The sequence below is a fragment of the Haliotis rufescens genome, unplaced genomic scaffold (assembly GCF_023055435.1).
Source record: "Haliotis rufescens isolate VD_foot unplaced genomic scaffold, xgHalRufe1.0.p SCAF_7, whole genome shotgun sequence".
In the NCBI taxonomy this organism is placed as follows: domain Eukaryota; kingdom Metazoa; phylum Mollusca; class Gastropoda; order Lepetellida; family Haliotidae; genus Haliotis; species Haliotis rufescens.
This window is the reverse complement of record NW_025964361.1, coordinates 34,498,063-34,520,834: the sequence shown is the minus strand read 5'-3', so window position 1 is coordinate 34,520,834 and position 22,772 is coordinate 34,498,063. Positions and strand designations below refer to the sequence as shown.

The 22,772-nt window shown below is 41.2% G+C and overlaps 1 protein-coding gene across 1 annotated transcript in view; it reads right to left on the bottom strand.

The window, feature by feature from the left end:
- LOC124117079 overlaps positions 1 to 22,772 on the bottom strand; it is a 60,854-nt gene that overhangs the window by 37,480 nt on the left and 602 nt on the right. The gene's annotated exons all lie outside the window — the stretch shown is intronic.

Below are 22,772 nucleotides of genomic sequence, written 5' to 3'. Positions count from 1 at the left end.
TGAAGAAGTACAATAGTAATTACTGCGGCTACGAAACTATTCACAGTGGCGATACATACCTATGTTTAGCAAGCATCATTTTCAAGTGTTTGGTTTTGGTTTGTTGTTTTACGCGGCACTCAGCAATATTCCAGCTATATGACGGCGGTCTGTAAATAATCGAGTCTGGGCATGACAATCCAGTGATTGACATCATGAGCATCGATCCACGCAATTGGTATAAGATGACATGCACCAACCAAGTCAGCGAGCCTGACCACCTGATCCCGTTAGTCGCCTTTTACGACAAGCATAGTCGCCTTTAACGCTTTTAAAGTAATTGCAAATGGCACATTTTGACAAGAGCGAGAAAGCAGGTTTTTGAATAGGATAATACAATCGTTAAGAAACAAGAATACCAACATCATGTTAATGTTGTCTATTCAACTATTCATGGTACCTACAGAATACCGGAAACTTATCTGCCATGTTTGTTTGATGCTTCCTATAAGGCCGCGGGGGCAATTAAGCTCAAAATAAGCAGGGAAGCTGCAACAATGCGTGACGCTAATAAGAAGGTTTGGACAAGGATAAGAGTGGTGTCAGCCGAAATAATCCTGAAGACCACAGACACCAAGGAACCAAGATCCTCCCTGAGAAAAGTTGACCAGTAGGCAGTGTCACATTAATAGGACGTGAACACAGTTTAACACTCTGTTTACATGTAACTTACTGCTGATAGTGTTTTCCCGCACACAGTAAATAAACTGAAACGTATGATCATTTTTGCATATAAAAACTGTAGAATTTGTAGTATATGTGGTCTATTATTTTTCATGGTCAATATGTTGACTGATTTTCACATGTTTAGTTTAGTACGTTTTCTCCTTTTCTACTAACAGGCTATATGTTGAACATGTCAATGTCTTAAGTTAAGCTCGTTGGCCTTCAGGCACGCGCAAGGCGGGAAAAGGAACGCAAATACGTATTTCCAGAGCGTATGGCAACAAAAGTTATTTCTTTACTTTTATTCTTATCATTCTCATCTATCGTTATACAAAACATTAAATCATTCCAGTGGGTACATTACACTTTGTTATTTCAAGAGAAACATGGTATTAATAATACATGGGGATATATGATAAAATACAAACAGTTTCAGCCAATTGAAGGCCTAGCCGAAAGGATGAAACGAAAAGAGGTCATGGATTTATATATAAGAAAAGAAATTCTCTATCATTTGTTTGCAGGATGGTCATATTTCCAAAGATAACGAAACTCTTGTGAAAAATTGATGGTGTCATTGCGCCGAACCAGTGGACTGGTCGAGATGTAACATTCCTCTTCAACAACAATTTTGAAAATATGAAATACACAAGACTTATCCTGACGATAATTATGGTAATTATATTATTCTCGATATTATGGTTGGCGGTACATAGTTAACCCTCACCACAGTGTATGATCCACACTCCGATAACCCTTTATTTTACAAAACAGTATTTGAAAAAAATGATGATATGGGTAATGACTTTTTAAGTAATATGTGGAGATTGGAACTATGTACTTGAACCTTCACTAGACTTGGACAAGTATACAAATATTAATACTCCTAAAGCAAGCAAATTAGTCTCAAATAGAATAATTGAATCTAATAGGTGCATGGAGAGAACTAAATACGAACAGCAATACATTTACTTGGTGGACAAATAAACCCTCCTCAACAAGCAAGACTAGACTTTTTCCTGGTTACTAAAAATCATTTTTATCTCACTGTTCATTTTTCAATCTTACCCGGAGACACAACAGATCACTCAGCCATTACATTGTCGCCATCAAATCAACAAAATAATAAAAAGGGGCGAGGATATTGATAATTCAACACATCATTACTACGACAAGACTAATATATAAAAATAGTAATAACATTTTCGACGAAACTAAAGATCCTAAATATGATAATAAAGGTATTAAAATATCTAAGATTTAGATCTTACATTTACTGATTCGCTATTCTTGGAGACATTTTTTATGAAAGTAAGAGGAAAAACTCATATTTATATTCTACACACTTGAAAAAATAAAAGAGAATTTCTTTTATAATGGATTTTGAAGAACAAGTAAGAACGTACTTTCAAAACGTTAGCGAAACATTGTTATCCAAACTATCAAAATAATTCAAGAAGAAGAAATGAGAGGAATTCAAATCCGTAATAGAATACAGTGGTATAACGAAGGAGAGCAGCCAACTCATTACTTTTACCACTTAGAAAACAGCCCTGAACTCTACGAATATACTTATCAATAGCTCTTTAATAATAAACGAACAGAAAAGATTTTACGAAACAGTATAGAAGTCTATAGACGATATTGACGTTGAAGATTTAGATTGTTTATATGACATTACCATTCAAACTTTAAATACTAATGTTTAGATGAAGAAATAAAAATTAACGAGATAGCTGTTGCTACTAAGTCAATGAAAAATAATAAGAGCCAGGGACTTGGTGGTTTTCCTGTTGAATTTTCAAATATTTTTGGAAAGACATCAACTATTGGATTTATCGCTTTATCAATTGTCATTACAAAAACAATTCTATGACTCTAACAATGAATAGATGAGTTATATAATCTGCATTCCAAAGCCAAATAAAGATAGACGTTTATAAAAAAAAGGTGGAGACCTATTTCTCTTTTAAATGCTCTACAAGATTATTAGCACTTGTAGAACAAATAAAATAAAAAAGACACTGGATCTCCTTATCCACGATAATCAGACGGGCTTATACCGGGTAGGTGTAATTGCGAAAACATTTGACTCTTCATGACATCACCTTTGAAACAAAAAGATTTAAGAAGAAAGGCCTATAAATATTTATTCATTTTGAAAATGTCTTTGACACAGTTTCTAAAAGATTCATTGTGAAGATTCTAGATAAATTTGGCTTTGGAACTTATTTGCAAACATGGGCAAATATCTGGATCTACAACTCTATTTCTTGTGTGAAACAAAATAGTAACTTGTCATCATTGTTCGACATTTTAGACAAGGGGATCCAACTTTCCCATTTTTGTTTCTTTTTGTGGTAGAAATGCTAAGGATAATGATAAGAAATAATACAAATATGATAGGTATAGTTCTTGGAGAAAGTGAGCACGTGATAGGTCAATACTGAGATGACACCTAACTATTTCTTGACGGCTCAGCAACGTCTCTAAATGAAGCACCAGGTACACGAAGTAACTTCTGTAGAATGTCTGGCTTAAAAATGGATATTGACGAAACTAAAGCCGTAAAGGAACTCACACTATGTTCTGATTGTTCACTATGTTCACTATGAACATTGGACTGCCATAACGCAGATTTCGATGTACCTGGCATTAAAGTAACGCTGATTTGAAAAATAAATTAGAATGGAAACAACTAAAAGAATTCGATTAAACTGGCGGAACCGCAATTGGGAATATAACTGTAATAAAACCTTGGCTTTGTCACCATAGTTCATACATTAACTGCTTTACAAAATTCCCCCAAATAATTTATAATGGAGTTAAACAGCATTTTTTTCAACATTGTGTGGAATGGAAAGAAACGCAAAATAAAAAGGATAAGCCTATTTAGAAAATATGAAGATGGTGGCTTTAGAATAGTTGATATTACAATGTTTATTTACTCACTTAAGTAATCGTGTATCAAACAATATATTTCTAAGCTACCATCTTTCAGGCTTTCCCTCAGAAGATATTTGGGTGTTAACATTAAGAAAACACTTCCATATCACTAACCCATTTTCGAAAAACATATTAGACGCTTGGAACAAATATATAAAAAAAAGTACGTCATATACGAAAACGATGTTACTGGAATACTAATGCAATCAACTCATACAGTTTTTGACAGAATTCATGTTAAAAATGCCCGACACCTATAAAAGTATTAAGAACACAGTGGAAGGCTATGTACATACCGCATAATTATCACACCAACTGTGATCCCTTTGTATTGGAAACACCTTAGAATGAATTAGAAGGTCCGTATTGTTAATACATGACACAGACACGAAATGATGCAAACGTCCGATGATGAAGGAAATACTAATGCCCCTTTACGCATGTCAGTGTCAGCTCTCTCCCCCCCCCCCCCCCCCCCACACACACACACACACACACATATAAATATATATATGGTATATCGGGAATATTACCATGATTAACGTGATTTATCACAGCAAGTCGACTGAGACAAGTGTCCTTCAGTTGTGAGGCGCTGAGGTAACATGACGCCTAAACGCTAATGGTTGTCCAGGTTCAAGATTAATCACCTCGCCGATCGCCTACAGGTAAGAAATATTACCACATCCGCAACAACTCACAGCGGATTATTTGACGTCAGACAACGAAGGCGTCAAAAATATACATAGCCTACAGAAAAAATAAAGGAACTCGACCACTGACTTGTTTAACGCCGCACTCAGCAATATTCCAGCTTTGTGACGACGGTCATGCAGATGGGATACGATGACATGCATCAACCAAGTCAGCGAGCCTGACCACCCGATCCCGTTAGTCGCCTCTTACGACAAACATAGACGCCTTTTACGGCAATCATGGGTTGCTGAAGACGTATTCTCCCTCGGATCTTCAAGGGTCGTCTAGTGTAGAATTAGACGTTGTAATAAAACTTAAATTACGACACTCTGTAATTTGCGTATTAACTAACTGCTTAATTGAAATACATGATAATATTTGAGATCGTAGACTACCAAGTGGTGTACAAATCAATTGAATACATAATGCTGGGGCTGGCAATTGGTTCGAGGCAAGTGCCGCTTTAATATTTCTTACTGTTGATTCTATATGTTATTTATATCACTGTTGACTGTAACTGTTGGTGTGGTGATTGATCTGATAGTTTCCTATTCATCATCCATTCATCCTGTCAGTTCAGTTCAGGATCAACATTCATTGCCCAGTGCTACCTATGCAATACATACCAATACATCGACTTAGATCTCACACGTATAACCTTACAGTCTTGCAACAAGGTAAATACTGGGGATTATTCATGTCTAGTCACAGTAATAATGCATGTAATAAAACACACACTACGGATAAGTTAGATATGTCAACACCATGCAAGGACAGAGTATCATGAGTGAAATAAGTCACGTTCGAAGCGGTATTACACAAGCGGCTCACTCAAAATAACACATCTGATCATGCCGATAATCAACCAGCATATATATTGTCAATACATAATATTAGAGACCATATTTAAGTTTTGATATGAGACGTGATGATATTTACTAGATATGCTGCATTATAAGGGACCCGTCGGGTAAGGCGCTGCAATTGGCTATACGGAGTTGCGTCCCTTAGGCGTACCAGGAACCCAGGATCTTGAGTTCGAATACCAGCTTCTGTCTGATCATGTTTCTTGGTTTGTCATATACATACCGTGCAGCAAATGTAGGATTCATTAACATAATAGAAAGTAATACGTGTGATATACACTGTACCATAAATAGGACACACACAAACGTAAGTCAACACTGTTGTGTGATAATGGGACACATTCCATATCAGTCTACATGTTAATGTAAGTAAGCATGTATGTCTCGCGTGTGGTACTATCATGTACATGATTAACGGAAAGACGATAGCGTTCACTGCAACATTCCTTTCCGTCAAGGATATATGGGCACGACTCACGAGGAGCAAGCAGTGAAATATGTAAATAATAACAAAAAATTAATGCATACACTGCTTGGTTCTGAAATAAATATCTCTTAATTAAACTCACAACGAACACTATACCTGTCCTAACATAACGTCAGCCGATATCGCATACGCATTTCCAAAGAATGGTTTTAATGTAAATGCCATGAAATGTTTTCGTATACAACGTGCACACACATACCGACTATAGTCGTGCATTATACATACGTTCCAGTCTCGTCTCACCTGGAAGAATGCCGTCCCTTCAACGTACATGTATACCGACGGTCGACACACGGCAGCCCGCAGAACAACTTCTTTACCCCACATCATGACCGACAAGTTCATTGTGAGAAACAACAAAGTATTCCCATAAACAAACACATAAATATAGGCCACAGAAACCCGGTACATATCTGCCACCTATGGGCTATGTGTGGCAAATGAATGCCCGTTAGGCGGAATATCTATTAACCGTCTCAATTCCAATTCAACCATATTACAAACAACGCATTGCCCGAGGTGCAAGGTGACATTTTATGATTACTGATTTAGAATATTAAACATTTTTTATTTTAAAATAATAAATTATATTATAATGGAATGCGTGTCAATGAATGCGTTCAGGTGACGTTAGCGCAGCAAAGGTTAATAAGAAACATTTTTCAATGACACCTTGTCATATTTCTCTATATGTCGTGCCAGCATATGATAAAGTATGTCACGAATGCATGCATGGAAGTATGCATTATGTTACTACCTAGCCTCGGGTAACTGTAATATTTAAAATACAATTTCAATTAAAATGTTCGCGAATTTTGAGTAATGAGGTTTAAATCTTTCAGAGAAGTATGTACAAATATTTCAAGTTCACTTTTACGCTAAAACATCGTTCAGGCATATCCAGCGTTCTTTTCGAATTACATCATTTCAAGGTATTTCCGGGATGGAATAAAGTTGGATATTACGAGTGAGTCAGTGACTTTGGTATAAAGCTGATTTGAACACTATTTCAGTTATATCATGGCGTTTCAGCTTGCGAAGGAAACCCCCAAAGGATGTAGTTCTTAGACCTTACCGCTTTGGTGAAAGCAACGACAACGGGTATATATGGTATATAGAAACCTAATCAGGGGGTATCTGAGAATCCAAACAACGATCACAGGTTTCTGGCACACCCAAGGGACGCAACTCTGCATAGCGAATTGAAGCACCCTAGATCGTCAACATGGCCTAATAATGGATGATATAAACTACCGGGCAAAAGAAAGTATGCATCCATGTTTGATGGTGGCTAAAAATGATACAAATAAATAATGGTTATTCGATGGTGATGTATTTGATAGGGTATAATACTTGTGTTATGGGCCTTGGGTTTACAGTGTTTCGGCAAATGTTTTCAACCTAGTAATGCTTTGATAACGTTTGTTATTATTTTTTGGTCAAATCCAATTTTCAAGCGTATACTTTCTATCTCCCGGTAGTATATATTATATTAAGATGTTTTTGTTTTTGTTTTTAAAAAAAAAAATCATAAATGTTATCGCGTTATCAGAAACACGGATCACAAGTAGTTTAAAAAGACACATGTCAGGAATACCGATTGTCCTGAAATTTAAAATCATCGCGATTCGGCAAGTGAGGGGTTCAAGTTTTATGACGATTTATGCAATATCCATACACAACCAAAGGGCTCATCGTATTATACCACAGTACCACCGAGGGGAGTACAACCATGGAATGCTTCAACCAAAAAGCTAACTCCCCTTTTCGTCTTTTCATGTTAACAAACTAAAAAACAAAAACAATTCTGCACAGAGTGAGCAGCATGTACTTCGTCGCTTATTTCAGTACAATAAGCCACATACCATTATGCAAAATGATAATGATAATTATCATCATTTTGCCAACATAAATGTCAATAGGTGCACGTGTCCTTACATATGCATTGTTTGGGAAATAATACATTTTGTATATTAAGCAATTAGTAGCTAACGTTTAGAGTGTGTAACAATAGACAGGGCAGCCTGCACCAAGAAGACCTCCTCGTTGCCACGACATTCCTTAACCTTGTGACAGAACTCCTTTTGATTGAAATGAAACCGTTTCACGAATTTACTTACAGCTTGTAATTGCCCAGACGAACCGGTCCCAGTAAAACATTCTATATAGGTGGGTGCATTTTGAATAGTTATAGAAAACCTGAACTGAATTCCTGTAGCGTCATGGGGGTTGAACTCACGCTCCTCAATGTGTTGACAGTAACTTACATGTCTACAGTTATTTCAGTATGTTATGAGAGACACATTAAATATCTTTTTCAGGCTCAGAAATTAGATTATATTTAGTCAGCACTTCTAGGGAGGGGTTGGGGTGGGGGATGGGGATGGGGGAGTGGGGTATTCATTTCACAACGTTTTCTTTTCCAGGAGTTTCGGGAACAGATTACGTTTTTCTAAGTAAATCTAGAAACACTCATAATGATAACACCAGGTGTTCGCAAATCGAGAAAGCATATCGTCCCACCGGAGGCACCCATCGTCAGTGAAGGTCGAGGTCACAATAATGTTGACCGGAAGTACAGAAATAGTTTTAAAAAATTTAACATTTCTTATGCCATAAATTGCTGCCCCTGCCATGGTCTTTGACTTGATGTGCGCATTCAAATTTATTCACATTATTATCTGAGATAATTCGTTTGTATTAATGTGACAATATAACGCCACAGTATTCGTCGCATTAAGCCCCCGCTCCAATAAACATCTCCTGATCAGATTCTAGACAAATCTGTTAGTAATCTTTATAAAGACCTGGTACCAAACCCGAACATTTTACAGAAAACACAAGAGCATTGGAGGGCAAATAATTTCCCAGTAAAACGTTTGAGTTTTGTTGACGTTTGAACCGGATTTGTTCCGTCGCGCGAACCCTGTCAACAAAATGTAAGCGGGCATTGACCTTTTTATGTTGAATACGGTATATACCTTTATCAGACAGTCACATTCGTGTTTGGTACATGCGCGGATATGCAGAAACTGTTTTAATGCTCCTGCGACCTATACACAAATGATGGCAACGAAACATCACACAGGATGAACTTCATAAATGGAAATGTTTATTTTAGAGACCGACATTTGATATTCGTGGGCGGAGGGTGGATTCATTTCCTAATCATTCCAAAAGACAAAGTTGATGAACGGGACACGATGGGTGTCCTTGAAGTTTTGTTGTGCAAAATGGAAGCACCTCCTTCCGGACCAGTGACCGTACAAATGTTCTGTCTCTAAAATCAACACACACCCCCACACCCACCCCCCACCCCACACACTCTCTCTCTCTTTCCAGTACACACACCACCGCCGCCACCACCACCACTCCCCCTTATCCACAAAGAAAATAAATGGCCGATCCCTTAAAACTTTCTCCATATCAATGTATATACCTAACACCGCTTAGAACCTCCATCCTCCGGCTACTGACAGATACGGGAGATGAAATGATACCAAGGAAGATGAAAGAAATTTTACATTGGTCTATCTTCCCATTGGCGATGAATGGTTTAACGTCCATGGTTTAAAATCCATTAAGTTACGATGTTTACATACTTCAGAGGGCATGTCATGACAATTACTGTGATTCTGATCCTGTTTTCTTGACTTTCGAAGTGAGCATTTCAGGACTGATCTGAGCACTTATCTGACGTACAATACATGTTCGTAATTTGTAATGAGTGGGAATAGAGGTTATTTCACATTCTTTAGCGTCACTAACTAACTACCAAAATTCCAAAGCATTTGATCTTCGGCTTATCCACACTTATACAGACATGCATTAATAGGTATATCTTGTCTGAGACCCGTAAAGGTCCGGGGTAGAATACGTCAATAGCAACGCAAGCTTCCCGTAAAAGGCGACTATGCTTGTCATAAGAGGCGACTAGGTGGATCGGGTGGTCAGGCTCGCAGACTTGGTTGATGCGTCGATCGATGCTCATGATGTCAATCGCTGAATTGTCTGGTCCCGACTCGATTATTTACAGACCGCCGTCATATAGCTGGAATATTGTTGAGTGCGGCGTCAAACAACAAACAAACAAACAAAAATCTTATCTGATCACCTATATCTGGTAACTCTGTACTCATGAACGGCCGAAAGGGTGACTTGGTGTTAAAAGCTTTTGCTCTTCATCCATCTGGGTTCGACTCACATTGGTACACTCTATGAAGCTATTTTTCGTGTCCTTCGCACTTACTCACCACTTCAAAAAACGTTTAAAATAATTCAATGACATGAATGCCAAGTTCATCTGAGACTTCAATCTGGTGGACCGACGCTGTGCCACATTGATCTATATACAATGTATCGTACAGTGGAATCAATACAGGGCGTGTGATAATCTACGACACAATAAACGCAGGTAAGATCCCCCTTCACTTATCTCAGGTGTGTCATTCACTTCTCCTGACAGCGCAGGGCGATGCCTCCTCGTGGCTGGACACACTGGAATGCTACTGAAGATGTCATAAATCTCTATTGGAAAAGACCATGTGTGAAATATTAGAGCTCGCATTCCACTTCTCGGAGGTGTGGGGAGTTAATGACTTGCGTTATTTCATGTACCTTGCCACACGCGACGTATTTAGCTCCGTGTTTATACAACCTTAAACTATGACGTGTAGTCATAATAATATAAATGCAGTATAACTGTACACTTCACATTTTTGTCTGTATTGAAAAGCATTATGATTGAACCTTGGTAGATATTATACACATCACAGCACATATAGACAAAGCAAGCTAACGGAAATGAGATGATGTAGCGAGAGAACAAACATGATAAAGTGCAGGAGTGGAAGATGAGAAACGTCGCTCTGGCAACAGTGTAGTAATGTCACGGTAGGGAACACCGGTCACGTCACAGCCTATATGAATAGAAATAGAAAGAAAGCACATGATCACGTGACCGCCTTCATGAACAGAAATAGACAGTAAGCACATGGTCACGTGACAGCCTTCATCATCAGAAATATACAGTAAGCACATGATCACGTGACCGCCTTCATGCACAGACAGTAAGCACATGGCCGTTTGAGCATGATGAACTCAACAATTTGACAACAGTATCACTGTTGGGAACATCCGCTTTAGCCTGCACCAACCGTAAGGACAAGTACTATGTTCCTGACGAAGTGACATGTGACAGGTCAAGCATGTTGTCCTCAACGGTATTACAACGTGACGACGGAAAGGAACAACAGTGATATAGCCGTCAATAACAGCAACTACGTAAGCGACAGTAGGCATGCTCTCAAATGTCCAAAATAACACTCACCACGTGCCACGTGTGCCACGCGAACCCTATGTGAGCACAAGAGCAGAGTCACGTCCAGGTTCAGGACGATGTACAACCAAAGGCTTCACGATAGCTTAGCTGCTGAGTTGGGGGATCCAAATCCAAATCATTCACGTTATGAGTGAGTGAGTGAGTTAGTGAGTTGGGTTTAACGTCGCTTTTAACACTATTACAGTTTTATCGCGGCGTGTCAGCTTAATGTGGGAGGAAAGCCCGAAGTGATGCAGGTCCCAGACATTTACCACTTCGGTGAAACCCACGAGCACGGGTATGGTGTTGACAAACCTAGAAACATAATTGGGGCGAACCGGGATTCGAACCCACAATCATAGGTTTCTGGCGTGCCCAGGGGACGCAACTCTGCACAGCGGATCACGGCGCCTTAGACGACTGGGCCACCCGTGCCCCCCATTCACGTTATGAAACTCCTGATAATTATCGCACCTCCTACAAAACCCATGGTGCGTGGTCTAATTGCTTGCGCGGTATATGTTTGAGCGTGTTTTCCAACAGATGTACTGTTGCCTTGCTAAGTGTGCTGGCTGTCATGAAATCACGAACCGGTCCTCATAAGCAGTAAACGAGTTGAACAAGTTAACGATCCACGGAGTACACAAGAGGTGAGGAAACGCTGCCCTAGGGACGAGTTAGGTGTTGCCATGGTATACGGTCTGTTAAGCACCGTCTTGTAATATGTTTGGACATTAGACGCTCACATACACTGACCTGGGTGTATGATGCTCACACGTACGTGACTTCAGACCGCTATATTGTGACTGGGATTGGCGTTCGGGTACATGTAATTGTGGGTTAGGTTATTCTGTTCGAAAGACATGTTCTTACAACATATGATATTCAGAAAACATCGTTATACGGTTATGATCTAGAATATTCAGTGTAAATAGCAACCACATAAACATTAATTAATTTATTAGGAAATTAGATCAGCGACTGTTATTTTTATACTATATCATTAATATGTACTTCTGACGTGATCCCGTCAAGCCGAAGACCCGGGTTCGATTCCCGACATGGGTACAATGTGTAATGCCAATTCCTGGTGTCCCCCCGCCGGGATATTGCTTGAATATTGCTAAAAGCGGCGTGAAAACCATACTCACATACTCACTCACTCTGAGGCGATCGACATCGACGTGAGCCTGATATTTGCACTTGATCATTGACAGGTCGTGTGATAAATAGTTTATAACATAACACGCTAGATCAACTTGACATATGGCTTATACCTATCTTAATAAGTATCACATACATAATCAAGCTCAGCCATACGTCCCGATATTGTATCTCCAATTCTGTTATCCTAATTCGGACATGCGAGGTGAATATGATATACCGTATTCATACCTGTACCTCGAATCCTCGATATCTCGAATAAGAATCATTAGCCTGTTTTCACTCAAATCAATGAGGGACGATTAGATATTTGTCAAAATACATTTCCTATTTCATGTTAACGGATCCAAAAATGTAATTGAATACGTCGCGTATTGATGGACAATTGGAATATATTTTCAGAAATTATTATGTCTAGGAAATATATAATATTGTTATATAATATTGTAGAGTGAGTGTAGAGTAATATGACTCATTATTTTCAAAATTATTGCTTCAGAATTTAGAACCATGATAAGGGTTATTCTACTTACAGTTTTCCATAAGAACCAGACAGGTCGCTCCTCCACTGCACACAGACATAATGAATGCACACATTTTCTCAATACGGTTAAAACCCATCCGTCTCCTCATATTTACACTCCTTTCAGGCTACATACAACACTTTGAGCAAATATTGAAAAGTATATGTGTACTCGAGGCGAGGTGACCTTGGCATATCAAAATCCCCAAGAAATTCCTCTTTACGATATCAAAAGTGGATCTAAATATATGAAACATACCCATATGCGGTAACAAAGGTTATTTTGACAAACACCTCCGTGAATACAACGTGGTTTGACCTAAATAGAATAGGCAGTGAATTAAATAACCTGAACATGTTGTTCTAGGGTCAAGACGTTTTGCTCCCCAGATCGGTATTCAGGGTGTAGACGAACGATTTAAGGAAAGGTTAGGTCCATCGCACTGATAAACCGTTCAATCACTTGTACGCCTACACCAGAGGGCGCTACGTGACAGACCTACCTGGGTCTATACAGCACACTGCATTCCAGGTGTGTTAAAGAAACAGTTTGCTTTAGACAGAAGCTCTACACCTGCCTGACAACTCAGTATGTTTACAGATGCATGTTATTGATACAACTATGTTTTTTTCTTGCCACACGTCTCTAGATCATGCAGTTTATTATGACCTAATTCAAAATATTCTATATTAATTAAGGAGACTCCTGACCAATGATAACGGCGTATCCAAAGTATTTGGCGGATTTCCAGTTGCAACACAATTCAGTATGAGGGTTTGAAGCGATGTCTGAGCGTCGTTTCAAAACGAACTTGCTAAATCACACTTGACTTAAATTGAAACCGAATCTGTAATCTATACATACTATGCTTTAGAAACACATTCGTTGTAAATAGCAGTGCTAAGATCCTAAAATGATGTTGTACACTTTGTTATAACACTAATCGATGGTTAAATAGGTTTTAAGCGGAACTTATAGAAACAAACAACCATGACCACACAACATCAACACTCCCCCCACCTCCCCACCACACAACATCAACACTCTACTACCTCCTCACCACACAACATCAAGACTACCACCTCCTCACCACACAACATCAACACTCTACTACCTCCCCACCACACAACATCAACACTCTCCCCACCCCGTCACCACACAACATCAACACTCTACCACCTCCTCACCACACAACATCAACACTCTACCACCTCCCCACCACACAACATCAACACTCTACCACCTCCCCACGACACAACATCAACACTCTACCACCTCCCCACCATACAACATCAACACTCTACCACCTCCCCACCACACAACATCAACACTCTCCCCACCCCGTCACCACAAAACATCAACACCCTACCACCTCCTCACCACACAACATCAACACTCTACCACCTCCCCACCACACAACATCAACACTCTACCGCCACCCCACAACACAACACAACATCAACACTCTACCACCACCTCACCTCACAACACAACATCAACACTCTACCACCACCTCACCTCACAACACAACATCAACACTCTACCACCTCCTCACCACACAACATCAACACTCTACCGCCTCCTCACCACACAACATCAACACTCTACCGCCTCCTCACCATACAACATCAACACTCTACCGCCTCCCCACCACACAACATCAACTCTCTACCGCCTCCCCAACTCCCCACATCAACACTCTACCACCACCTCACCACACAACATCAACACTCTACCACCTCCTCACCACACAACACCAACGCTCTACCACCTCCCCACCATACAACATCAACACTCTACCGCCTCCTCACCACACAACATCAACACTCTACCGCCTCCTCACCATACAACATCAACACTCTACCGCCTCCCAACCACACAACATCAACACTCTCCCCACCCCGTCACCACAAAACATCAACACCCTACCACCTCCTCACCACACAACATCAACACTCTACCACCTCCCCACCACACAACATCAACACTCTACCGCCACCCCACAACACAACACAACATCAACACTCTACCACCACCTCACCTCACAACACAACATTAACACTCTACCACCACCTCACCTCACAACACAACATCAACACTCTACCACCTCCTCACCACACAACATCAACACTCTACCGCCTCCTCACCACACAACATCAACACTCTACCGCCTCCTCACCATACAACATCAACACTCTACCGCCTCCCCACCACACAACATCAACACTCTACCGCCTCCCCAACTCCCCACATCAACACTCTACCACCACCTCACCACACAACATCAACACTCTACCACCTCCTCACCACACAACACCAACGCTCTACCACCTCCCCACCATACAACATCAACACTCTACCGCCTCCTCACCACACAACATCAACACTCTACCGCCTCCTCACCATACAACATCAACACTCTACCGCCTCCCCACCACACAACATCAACACTCTACCTCCTCCCCAACTCCCCACATCAACACTCTACCACCTCCCCACCACACAACATCAACACTCTACCACCTCCCCACCACACAACATCAACACTCTACCAGCACCTCACCACACAACATCAACACTCTACAACCCCCTCACCACACAACATGAAGACTTTACCACCTCCTCACCACACAACATCAACACTCTACCACCACCTCATTACACAACATCAACACTCTACCATCTCCCCACCACACAACATCAACACTCTACCACCTCCTCACCACACAACATCAACACTCTACCACCTCCTCACAATACAACATAAACACTCTCCCCACCTCCCCACCATACAACATCCTCACTCTACCACCTCCTCACCACACAACATCAACACTCTACCACCTCCCCGGCACACAACATCAACACTCTACCACCTCCCCACCACACAACATCAACACTCTACCACCTCCCCACCACACAACATCAACACTCTACCACCTCCTCACCACACAACATCAACACTCTACCACCTCCTCACCCCACAACATCAACACTCTAACACCACCTCACAACACAACATCAACACTCTACCACCTCCCCAACTCCCCACATCAACACTCTACCACCTCCTCACAACACAACATCAACGCTCTACCACCTCCTCACCACACAACATCAACACTCTACCACCACCTCACAACACAACATCAACACTCTACCACCACCTCACAACACAACAGCAACACTCTACCACCACCTCACAACACAACATCAACACTCTACCACCACCTCGCCTCGCCACACAACATCAACACTCTACCACCACCCACAACACAACATCAACACTCTACCACCACCTCACCTCGCCACACAACATCAACACTCTACCACCACCTCACAACACAACATCAACACTCTACCGCCTCCTCACCACACAACATCAACACTCTAACACCACCTCACAACACAAGATCAACACTCTACCACCTCCTCACCATACAACATCAACACTCTCCCCACCTCCCCACCACACAACATCAACACTCTACCACCTCCTCACCACACAACATCAACACTCTACCACCTCCCCGGCACACAACATCAACACTCTACCACCTCCCCACCACACAACATCAACACTCTACCACCTCCCCACCACACAACATCAACCCTCTACCACCTCCTCACCACACAACATCAACACTCTACCACCTCCTCAATCCACAACATCAACACTCTAACACCACCTCACAACACAACATCAACACTCTACTACCTCCCCAACTCCCCACATCAACACTCTACCACCTCCTCACAACACAACATCAACACTCTACCACCTCCCCACCACACAACATCAACACTCTACCACCTCCCCACGACACAACATCAACACTCTACCACCTCCCCACCACACGACATCAACACTCTACCACCTCCTCACCACACAACATCAACACTCTACCACCTCCTCAATCCACAACATCAACACTTTAACACCTCCTCACAACACAACATCAACACTCTACCACCTCCCCACCACACAACATCAACACTCTACCACCACCTCACAACACAACACCAACACTCTACCACCTCCTCACAACACAACATCAACACTCTACCACCACCTCACAACACAACATCAACACTCTACCACCACCTCACCTCGCCACACAACATCAACACTCTACCACCACCTCACAACACAACATCAACACTTTACCGCCTCCTCACCACACAACATCAACACTCTAACACCACCTCACAACACAAGATCAACTCTCTACCACCTCCCCAACTCCCCACATCAACACTCTACCACCACCTCACAACACAACATCAACACTCTACCACCTCCCCACCACACAACATCAACACTCTACCACCTCCCCACCACACAACATCAACACTCTACCACCTCCCCACCACACAACATCAACACTCTACCACCTCCTCACCACACAACATCAACACTCTCCCCACCCCGTCACCACAAAACATCAAGACTACCACCTCTTCACCACACAACATCAACACTATACCACCCCCTCACCACACAACATCAACACTCTACCACCTCCCCACCACATAAAATCAAGACTCTACCACCACCTCACCACACAACATCAAGAAACTACCACCTCCCCACCACATAACATCAACACTCTACCACCACCTCACCACACAACATCAACACTCTACCACCACCTCACCACACAACATCAACACTCTACCACCACCTCACAACACAACATCAACACTCTACCGCCTCCTCACCACACAATATCAACTCTCCATGCACAACATCATCTACACACAACATCAACACTCCACAACATCCTCACTCAGTTCCCCAATAACTCGCCTATCTTTCAACACAAAAACTGTCCCCATGGGCACACTATCACCTCCTTAATGCGCCGTTTACACGTTCTACGGAACACCAGCAAGTTCTGGTGACGTTTGGAGAAACGACAGAATTCAAACACGACATAAATGCGTTATCCCAAATTCAAAGTTTGCTTCACGAATTCGCTATGAAGCGTAACATGGTAATGCTTTTTGAGATCGAAAAAAGTTTAATATCACCGAGGACCTCAAAGGACGTATAGTTGTGTTGTGTAATTACGTTTACACTATATATTTATGATATGGTCAACGCCCACGTGTGTCTATGCGAGTTCTCCGACCCTATGCCTGCATTGTTCGCAACCGGAATAAACCCACATCTAACATAGTTGTCTTCTTTCGATCAGGCCAGCAATAAATGTCACTGCAATGTATCTTCATAGTATATCTCGACAATTGCTTGCCCCAGAGGGGCTTGCACATGGCAATGTTTTCAGGTCAAACTTGACTGATTTCCCCTTGATGTCGAAGGTTTTATTTCAGTAATGATGCATTGAGTTAATGATACATGATAATAAGTTTTACACATGTATGTCAACAACATTTCACACACCATGAGTACGTTCGCCACAAGCTTCACGTAGAGATGTGTGTTATTTTGCATTGCGCCTTATTAGTTGATAATTCATCTCTCTCTCTCTCTCTCTCTCTCCCTCTCTCTCTCTCCCGCTCTCTCTCTCTCCCCCCCCCCCCCCCCCCCCTCTCTCTCTCTCTCTCCCCGTTACGTACATCCATACGACCCAGTAAGATCCCAAGTTCTAATTTAGCCAATCTGTGATATAATTTGCAATAATGTGTTTGTTTGCTTGTCCTTTACGTTGATGGGGACCTATTGTAATCCGGAATTGCCACGGGCGACCGCTAAGACCTAATCCTTGTAAGTAGTTACTTTATAGCGACTTGACTGTCACTTCTGCTGAAACCTCTTACCGTTTTACTGCTTCCTCTTGATATAAATCATAGTTGTTCCTTAATTATTCATACCTGCTTCAACATATTCATGAAGTCGTATCTATGGTAACATATGACAGTTATACCTGTGTCACTGTTTCTGTACATGAGTAAGTATTTATAGAAGTGTGCTGATTAAGAGACAAACTATTCACACAGGCCATGCTTGCCTCCTTGCGTGCTTCCGTTATGGCCATTGAGAGTTTAAGTTTAACGCTGCTTTGAACAATGTGTTTAAGTCACGGTGTGTCATCGTAATGTGGGAGGAGATGTGATGCAGGTCTTAGACGTTTACCCCTTTGGTGCTCGTTTAAAGTGCTGACAAACCTAGGAACCTAATCAGCGCGAACCGGAATACGAACCCAGGATCATAGGAACCAGGGACGCCCAAGGGGCGCAACTCTTCACAGAGAATAATATGAATGTGCTACCGAGATCGAGAAAATACCGAAAATAAGTGCATTATGAATATGAGAATAGTATTATTGATCTCTCACCACAATCTGGAAACGATATGATCCATATTGATTTCAGAATTTAGTTGTTAAAAAATATATGATCCTTCAATATTCTCGGAAAAATTCCAGTAAAATTGTATGCCAAATATTATTATTGCCATCATAGACATATGGCTACATATGCCTTGATGATATCAATGATAATAAGTCAGTCTATGCTGTACGCTATATACAAACACATGGCAATGACAGTGACGGCGAATACGCATACCATCATATCACATTCAAAACGTCATCGCCAGAGAATAATCAGGCGAAACAGATTGTATTGGACGTGAAAAGCAAAATAGAGATGAACATTATAGGAATGGATAACTGAAAATCAGTAATGACACCAGGGCCCACTTGCACAAAGCGATCTTAGTGCTAAGATGATCGTAACTCCCATACTTTAACATAGGCTTACAATAGTTGTAGCACTAAGATCGCTTTGTGCAAGTGGACCCAGGTGTTCGCGAAAAGGGAATCATATCCTGCTGTACCGGTATCACCCGTCATTCACACAATTTGCATAAATAGTAATGATTTGCTTGTTCCGATTGTCTAACGCCGCACCCAGCAATAGTTCTGCCATGCGACGACGGCCTGTAAACAATCGAATCTGGACCATACACTCCATTTGTATCTCAGATGCGCTTGTTTCTACAGGGATACCAATTATGAAGTTAATGCATGGATTTGCTCATATGTTCTTCCTTACAGAATCTGGACAGGATGTCCACCCATTTAAAGACCCGAGCAATGGAGGGGATGAAACGTGTGATCGCTTATGTGTTCATGTCAAAACGTCTGGCTTTGTAAACAATCGAACCTGGACCAGACACTCCATTTGTATCTCAGATGCGCTTGTTTCTACAGGGATACCAATTATGAATGTCCACCCGTTTAAAGACCCGGGCAGCGGAGGGGATGAAACGTGTGATCTCTTATGTGTTCATGTTAAAACGTCTGGCTTTTTGACCCTGTAAACATGGGGATAACGTGCTCTTACTACCTTACACACAAAATGATAAAAAAGTTACGTGTCTGAAATCCTGGTGGTCTGGATTAGAATAGGTCCCCACACTCTGTTGCGTGTCATTAGAGGCAGATATTTAGGAACTGGGGGTCAGGTTGGTGACATAGTTTATCGCGTGTCATCGTACCCGACGGAATATGTCTGTGCTCACAATATCAACCACCGGCGCGTGTGGACAAGACGCGATCATTAACAGGCCACCGTGGCGGTTGGAATAATGGCGACTCGGCTTACAAGAACAAAATTAGCAATTTCAATACCTTTTTACACCTGAGCATTTGCGGAATGCAGATTGTCAGCCACAAGCATACGCATCCGGAATCTCGTGAATAACTTTGTTGGTTAGAAAGTACAAATATTTTAAGAATACAGACACGTGACCTTCGACTTGAAGCAAGTCCGTGTTGACGTCATCTGTCATCTCTGACGTCCATTAGGAATATATCTATGCATGTTGTTAGAACTCGTGTTGCAGATCCGGAGAGATGAACCTGTTCACATGATATTACGATATGTTTAGTTAAAGGTAGCTTACCTTTTATGTAAAATACTACAATTTAATTGGCCAATTTTAGAATTTTAATGTGGCCCGCTACACTCGTGTACAACAGGAAAACTTTAACCCATCGTCATGGCAACAGTTTGTCGATCTCTGTCCGATCTCTGTAATCTCAATTCAAGCTCCTTACAGCGAAACGGAGTCCGGTAATGTATATTGGCATTGACTTCAGATGTACGTGATGTACAGAGCCCAGACAAAAACAAAATTATATCAAGCAATATGTCGACAAACTAACTCTTCGCATTAAAATCTCTGTTTGTTTTCAATTTGTGATAAATGATATAAAAGTAGGTAAGATACAGTTGCAGACTTTCTCACGAAGAGAATACGGTTTGGATGGTGTACCTGTCAATGCAGGGGGTACGCCAACGCGTACTCCCTACGTCATAAGCCTACAACTTATAGTATCTACTGATGTGATTGACGAAGATATTGCAATCTGGACACGTAATAGTGCATGTCGTTATTGGTTACTATATGTAGGGTTAATCATATAGTGTTTGGTGCCAATGTCTTTAAAATGGCAACTGTTGCAACCACCTTGAAGATAAGACGCTAACACATACACTGACAAGAAGAATATATGTCATGGCAACATATACAGGGTTTAATTCACCTGTCATCTCTGTCAAATGACTCACAGAACAGATCGTATTTGATGAGCTAACAGGCATACATACATACACACACACACGCGCGCAGACACATACACCCCCCCCCCCCCCCCCCCCCCCCCCAACACATACATACATACATACATACATACATACATACATACATACATACATACAGGGGCGGTCGGGTAGCCTAGTGGTTAAGGCGTTAGCTAGTAACGCCGAAGACCCGGGTTCGATTCCCGACATGGGTACAATGTGTGAAGCCCATTTCTGGTGTCCCCTGCCGTGATATTGCTGGAATATTGCTAAAAGTGGCGTAAAACCATACTCACTCACTCACATACATACATTCATACATACATACATACACACACACATACATATATACTTACATACATACATACATACATACATACATACATACATACATACATACATCGCAACTCTCTCAGTAATAACAAAATGTATCTATGTTACTACATATACACGTTTTCCATGATATGTACATCAACAACAAAAACTAGTATAATGTACATCAACAAAAATGAATAGTTTTTCGAACATTGGTTTTGATCTTCTGATGGATTCTGACCTCTCTTAAGAAAATTGAACATATTTCAAAATACAGTCGAAAAGTACAACATGTTTTTGTAAGATAAATATACTAGTCCTACCCCTTGTACTCAATCCACGTTCTTCCACGCCACTGAGACGTTACTGCCAGGCACAGTAAGCCTCGACGACAGCAAACCCTATATGTTCTTTCTTCCTCTACACATGTTCCATAAAACCTTTTCTTAAGGACAGGTTCTAAAGGATCGTCTGTTTGTTTGCTACCGTCAAAAGAGTGGGTGTTGACCTCCATATAGAGTGAATACAAATATGCTAGCTCTCGCAACTATGTATAACAAGTCAGTGGTGCGGTATGCTCTACTTGGATACTTGTTCAATACTTTTAGGTTTAATACAATTGTCTCATGAGAATAAATAGTTGAATGCTGTTTTGGGTGTCTGCAGTTTGGTCACAGTTTTCAATTCGTCATTCATACTTTTAAAATGCATCTTAACATAAGATATGATTTGTCGTTTATATTTCAGTGATCAGGGTGAACGTTGAACTGGTTAGACCAAGAGAACGCTTGGGTTTGTGAAAAAATGCTTTATAAGTTAATTATTTCTGGTGGTGAGCCAGTGGTGTTTGTGGATATTGGACGTGCATTCAGTGCACGAATGACAGCGTGACACAGTTATGGGTCATTTGATTACAGGGTCAATAGCTTCACCATGAAAAATAACACACATCAAACGCCAAATATTGTGTTTTCCTTTGACCCATTATTTAAGGCCCGGTAATACATTAAAGGGCCCAAACCTACCCCCACACGAGCCCACCCCCAAATAAATGACCAGTCCTTTAGATGAATAAGCTCAACAACTTAATTCTATTTAACCACATAGACTAAATATATTGTGCTGTCACGGTACAGATGCAAATCTTACTGCAATGAGTAAAGTTTATAACACGAAACCTCTATTAATATAAT